This window comes from Bidens hawaiensis, unplaced genomic scaffold (genome assembly GCF_021521415.1).
Source record: "Bidens hawaiensis isolate Kalapana, Puna unplaced genomic scaffold, B.hawaiensis_p1.1 tig00038545_1, whole genome shotgun sequence".
Taxonomy (NCBI): domain Eukaryota; kingdom Viridiplantae; phylum Streptophyta; class Magnoliopsida; order Asterales; family Asteraceae; genus Bidens; species Bidens hawaiensis.
Genome location: NW_027505555.1, coordinates 125,883 through 132,289, shown reverse-complemented (window position 1 = coordinate 132,289; position 6,407 = coordinate 125,883).

Here is a 6,407-nt window from a genome sequence, read left to right as displayed (position 1 = left end):
AGTTAGAATTCAAGAGTAATAACAATGAGGCAGTGTATGAAGCTTTCTTGGCAGGCTTACGAATAGCCAAAAAGCTTGGGGTTAAATATTTGGAAGCCCGCGCGGATTCCATGTTAATTGCGGGACAGATCAACGGAACATATGAAGCAAAGAATGACATAATGGCTTCATATGCGTCACAAGCGAAAGATTTGATGCTTCAGTTCTCCTCATGCAAGGTCATCCACATAAAGAGAAGCGAGAACAAATCAACACATGCTCTTAGCAAATTGGCTTCAACAAACTTTGAACATTTTGCTAAAGACATCTGCATTGAAATATTGGAGCGCCCGTCTGTTCCGCAACATCAAGTTTTTGTGATCCAAACGGGAGTAGAATCCTGGATGACACCCATTACAGCATACTTGTCATCCGGAGTCGTCCCGAAAGGAAAAACCGCGGCCCAAAAGATAAAACACAAAGCCTTGAACTATCAGATACATGGCAGTGTTTTATACCGACGTTCCTTCCTCGGACCACTACTCCAATGTGTGGATGCCGAGGACGCGAACTATTTAATCAGAGAAGTTCATGAAGGCATCTATGGTCTTCACGCTGGCCCACGCATGGTCGTAGCAAAATTAATGAATGTCGGATATTATTGGTCGGGGATGCATCTGGATGCTGTGCACGAAATCAGAAAGTGTGATTCATGCCACCGTCATGCTCCTAATACGCTGCGACCAAAAAACGGGCTCATTCCAGTCTCTTCGGCTTGGCCGTTCCAGAAATGGGCTATCGACATAATGGGACCTTTCCCTGAAGCCCCTGGACGCGTCAAATTCTTGATAGTAGCCATCGACTACTTCACGAAGTGGGTGGAAGACAAACCGGTTGCTTCCATAACAGCAGCAAGTGTTAAGAAGTTCCTGTGGGAATTCATAATATGCCGGTTTGGTCTTCCACTGGAACTCGTTAGCGATAACGGAACTCAGTTCGCGGACAGTGGGCTTCAAGAATGGTTAAAAGAGTTACACATTTCTCAAATTTTCACATTTGTAGCCCACTCGCATGCAAATGGTCAGGTTTAGAGAACCAATTGGACCATCAAGGAAGGAATCAAAGCACGTTTAGGGAATAAACGGAGGAGTTGGGTTGACTAAATGCCCCGTGTACTATGGGCCTTCCGCATCCAAAAGAATTCCAGTAATTCTTAAACCTCCTTTTGTCTAACCTACGGCACAGAGGCCATGATTCCGGCTGAGATTGGAATTCCCTCCGCTAGAGTTCTATTGATCTATGATAATGATCAGGAACTCCGGATGAATCTTGACCTCCTTGAGGAGAGGAGAGAATCAGCATCAATCCGTGAGCACAATTACAAACGCCAGTTGCAAAAGTATTATAACTGGCCGGTCCAGAAATGTGAATTCGATGTAGGAGACTTTGTCTTCTGCAATATTGAAGCCTCCGGGCAAGAGCCTCTGGTCAAGTTTGCCCCAACTTGGTAAGGACCTTATAGAATTCAGAAGGTACTATCTAAAGGTGCTTACAAGTTAGTAAAGTTGGACTAAACCGAAATCCCTGGAACTTGGAACGGGGCCCAACTGAGGAAGTGTTACATATAGTATGTTTTTCTTTTTGGCCTGCGTGCCTAAATAGATATTCACAACCTGTGTAATTTCGTCTTTTGAAATTGGCTTATGCCTTTATGGAAATTTTCCTTTTAGTCATTTACGACTTGTATTGTTGTGTAATCCTTTATTGGCATACAAAGAAGATCCTACAAACACTTATATTATGAAAAATAAAACAAAGTATATCGGATGCAAAACAAAGAAAGAAACTTCTTTATTCACACAAAGAAGATTACAACAACAAGAGATTAATTACAAAGTAAAAGGAAAAATCTATCTATGGCGCGATATTATTATGTCCCGCATCCTAGTCTCCCGCACCATCGGCATCTTCTTCATCTTCTGCATCAAGGTCAAGAAGGAATATTAATTGCTCGATACTGTCTTCCTTGCCCGCAAGTTCAGACATCTGCTCCGCCAAAGAAAATTTCAAGGAATCAAAATCCTTTGCTTTTTGGATGAGGACATCAGCAGTATCTTGGCCAGCCAAAATGTATTCCTCAGGATGCTTGGAAGTTGAACCCAACTTATAGCCTTCCTGGAAACCAAACTGGCGGCCAGCCTGCTTGGACGCTTTTAAGAGGACAGCAACACAGTTCCCAAGTTCATCACTCGCCCGGACGTCGGCGATGACCTGTTGGAATTATTATATATAAGTAACTTTAAACACATAGATTATTTACAAACAAAGAAAGGATTTTTACCTTGGTAATTCCCTCAGCTAGCAACCATTTTTTGTCCGCCATGGCCCGGACGAGTTCCATCTTGGGATTGGCACACTCCAAGGCTTGATCTCGGCTTTTAGCAAAAAGATCAGTCAATCGCTTCTCCTTTGCCGTCGATTCAGCCTGTAAGGTCTTTATCAGCTCCGCTTGTTCATCCAGTTGCATCTGGAGAATAGCTTTGGCCTCCTCAGCGTTGGCACGAGCATTCTTCTCCGTCTCAAGCGTTTGACTGCTCTCCTGGGCATCATTGATGGCCTTAAGAGCTTCTTTCTTCGCATCAGCCGCTGTGATCGACAGCTCATCCCACTCTTCATTCATCGCCAACCAGTCCCGGGTTATTTCTTGACTGGTGGAGATCGTATTCGCCATATGATATGTTGGATCCTGTATGTGTATCAATATAGTAACAATAACAATAACAGATCTCAGATCTGTGCGTAATCGATTAATACATTAACTATAGATCTAACTCATAATTAGGTATGATTAAGTGTTGTATGTGTTTATATATATTATTAGTATCAGTAATTTGTATAATATTAAGGTTGAAGATCGAGAGACGATTTGGACAGCGTCTCGTTAATTAAACTCTCAAAAACTTAAATTATGTGTGAACAGAGTTCACTATATATTGAAGATAGGTCTGGTTCGCTAACATCCCCTAGCGAACCAGACGCTACTTTGTTACATACATTAATAAGACGAAACACCCCCTGATTCGTTAACATTCCCTAACGAATCAGGGGAAACTTAACTTCAGGACAAGTTTGCTAAACATCCTTAGCGAACTGGCCTATTACATTAACGAACTATAATACAAAATAATTGTTTATTACATTAAACAAACGACAAATACGTTAACGACAATTACAAAGACTCAAGACGCAAAACCGTGCACTAACAGACACCCCCTCGTCTTGAGCTCTTTATCTTTAAGTTACTTGAAGCGCTTGGACCGCCGGTCTCTGCAGCTATGAATTCCATTTTCATAACAAACGTGCACAACACGTTGGAATTGCATAGCCAGGTCGTAGTCTTCATTGCGCTCGATCAGAATATGTTTCCTGTGTAGCACACGATTGTCTGTTTCAGATAAATTAACCAACCACATCGGGTCGATTATCTTGATAATTTTTGTCTCCAGTCCTTTACCATGTACAATGACGGTCTCGCCCGTACGATTGTCATAGTACCAGTAGTTGAATGAGAGATGCATTTGGTGGGGCATCGTCTTCACCGGCACTTTCTTCATCGTCTTCGACGGTTTTACTTTAAGAACAAGTTTCTTCCACCCAGTTTTTGGATCAATCTCGTCAATGCGTTTACGTTTCGGGACCTGGGGCTTGGAGAACTTGAACCCATGATTAACTTCGAACAGAAAGTGTTGATGAAACCACTCAGCTGTCCGGATGCCACCACGATTAATAAATGGACGCCTCGCGAGGGTACGGACATCCCAACGCGGTAGTGTAAGAACATCCATTATCTTCTCGTAGTACTGAACTCCTTTTTCTCATTTAACTATACATACCTTAAGCTCGAAATCGTGTAGCCATAAGACGATATCACCATGCACCTTGGATACAGTCTTGAAAGTAGTTACTTGATTTTCGTTGACCCATGCAGCTGCTATATCTCTCCGTTCTTAATCAACAAATCTATACGCCTTGATAATCTTACCCGCAGCTTTAAATCTGAACCATTTAGCAATATCCTCATCAGTTGGGTTCACAATTGAGTCAAAACGAGTATCCACAACTTTCTTTCCCTTAGTCATCTTCTCCAAATCATCCTCAGCTGCTTTAAAATTCTGCTCAGTAAATACCGGAGCACCTTGATCAACGTTCGTGTGTTGATACAAGTCAGGGTACTCCCCAGCAGTAACATCTTCCATCTCAACATCCTCGTCTTCATAGATAAAATCCGCATTCATTTTAATAGATGGATCATCCTCTATACCTTCCTCATTCACCACTTCGACATCAGGCTCAGCTTCTAACATAGTCAACTGTTCGTCATTCAACCCAAGCTGTATGGAAATCTGCTCTCGTGTCATAGACCTGTCAACAAACTCACCCACCTCTATCTCATCCTTGTTCACCATACTTATAATCACCCCCTTTCCATCCATAAATATTACCGTTTCAGCTTCAATCATCTCCATTGGTTAAGCAGCCGAATAATCACGATAAACAATAATCTGTTTTTCAGAATCGTCAACAGAACTAGTACCCGCACCTGAAGCAGGGTCTTGAGTTTTTTTAGGCTCACCACCAGCACCAGACTCATCATCATCAGGATCTTCCTCATTATTCTTGATTTTCTTCAAGGCATCATCTTTGCATGTCAATTGCAAAATCAGATCCTCTTGTTCTTTCAGTTTCACCCCCTGAGACTCAACAATCTCACGTAGGGCCTTGGTTTCCTTTTGACAGAAAGAAACATAACTGATTAGTTTCTTCTGATTCTCCATTAAGCGTTCTTGATTCAATCGATTAGCAGATATCTGATTCTCATACAAATGCAACAGATTCAAAAGCAATTCTGTCTGAAGATTTGGTGGCAAAGCAAACAAGGATGGATGAACTGGTTGGATTGGACCTTGAGGCCTTGTAATTCTCATTAATGAGAGATCACTAGGAGGAGGAGGTCTCATAGGTATTATTGGGGGAGTTGTAGCCACTGTAGCAGTCGGCAAGGGTATTTCAGTTAACGTTGATTGAGGAATCATACCCAACTGCTCATGTGGAACCATCGTCGTTGTTAAAGTCATCGCCGGAGTGCTAGTTGTAACCGGCACTACCGGCTGTTGAGGCGTTGGTTGACGAGGTGGTGGCACACCAATGATTACACCAGGCCCAGCAGATACACGTCTCTTCTTAGATGGCTTACCAGTTGCCACACCTTTCCCTTTTCTCTTTCTTTCTAGTGGAGCAGCAATGGTGGCAGCTAATGCAGCATCAACTGCATCTTGTTGTTCTTTAAGAGCGGCATCACCAATACCACCATTTCCCCCGTCATTACCCCCATCACCATCGTTCCCATCACCACCATCATTTCCATCATTACCATCGTTCCCACCTTCTCCTTCCTCACGCTGGGAATCTGAATCATCATGAATCCAGCGATCCTCGGAAGGACATACATAATTAGGATTAACGATATGACCAATCATTCGTTTATCCGCTGGCCTTGCCTTTCGATAAATCCCCATTCTACGTACTGTTTCAGCCGTTATGTGTTCCATAGGAAACTTGTCATTCACCAAGGTCTGATCAATAGCTAAATTAGGTATCGAATCTTGAATAATCAATTGCAAGAACCGAGGATACATTAAAAATTTCTTCTTCTGGTCTGTCTGCTGAACTTGTTCTGTCAAATGATCAAATACAAGCTCGGAGTAGTTGAACGGCTTGTTGAGGATTAAAGCCACAAAAGCTGATTGCAAACTGAGTCGACATTCATCAAAGCCACCACGACGACCACTCATGCAATGAATAAGAACATGGAGAATATACTTGTATGGTGGGCATAATCCATTCTTGTTCAACATAGATTTAAGAATATCTCCACCATAACGCACACGTGTAAACAAACCCTTGACCAGTTGTTTATCAAATTCACTCGGGTTGTCATCAGTATCAGCAAATCGAAGCACACGCCTAATTACTCCAACATCAATTGTAATAGGAGTTTCATTAATCGTGGCTCGAATATGTTTTTCCTCCTCCACATACTCAGCTGTATCCCAAAACTGCCTGATAATACTCAGATACACCTTAGGTCGAGCAGTGATGGCGTAATGCATCACTGATCGTCTTAGAAAAGTCAACATATCTCCAAATGTAGCAACATCTTGATCAACATAGGCACATATGTTATGTTTCTTATCAAACGGTAATAAAATAACATCGTCATGCTGTTCCTGAGGAGGTTGCTCTTGTGGTGGTTGTTCTTGCTGCCCTTGATCAACAACAGATTGTTCTATTTGTTATTGATCAGTAATCGGTGGATCTTGATTCACTTGTTCAGCCATATTACGTAGTCGCGAAGATGTTGTTGTATC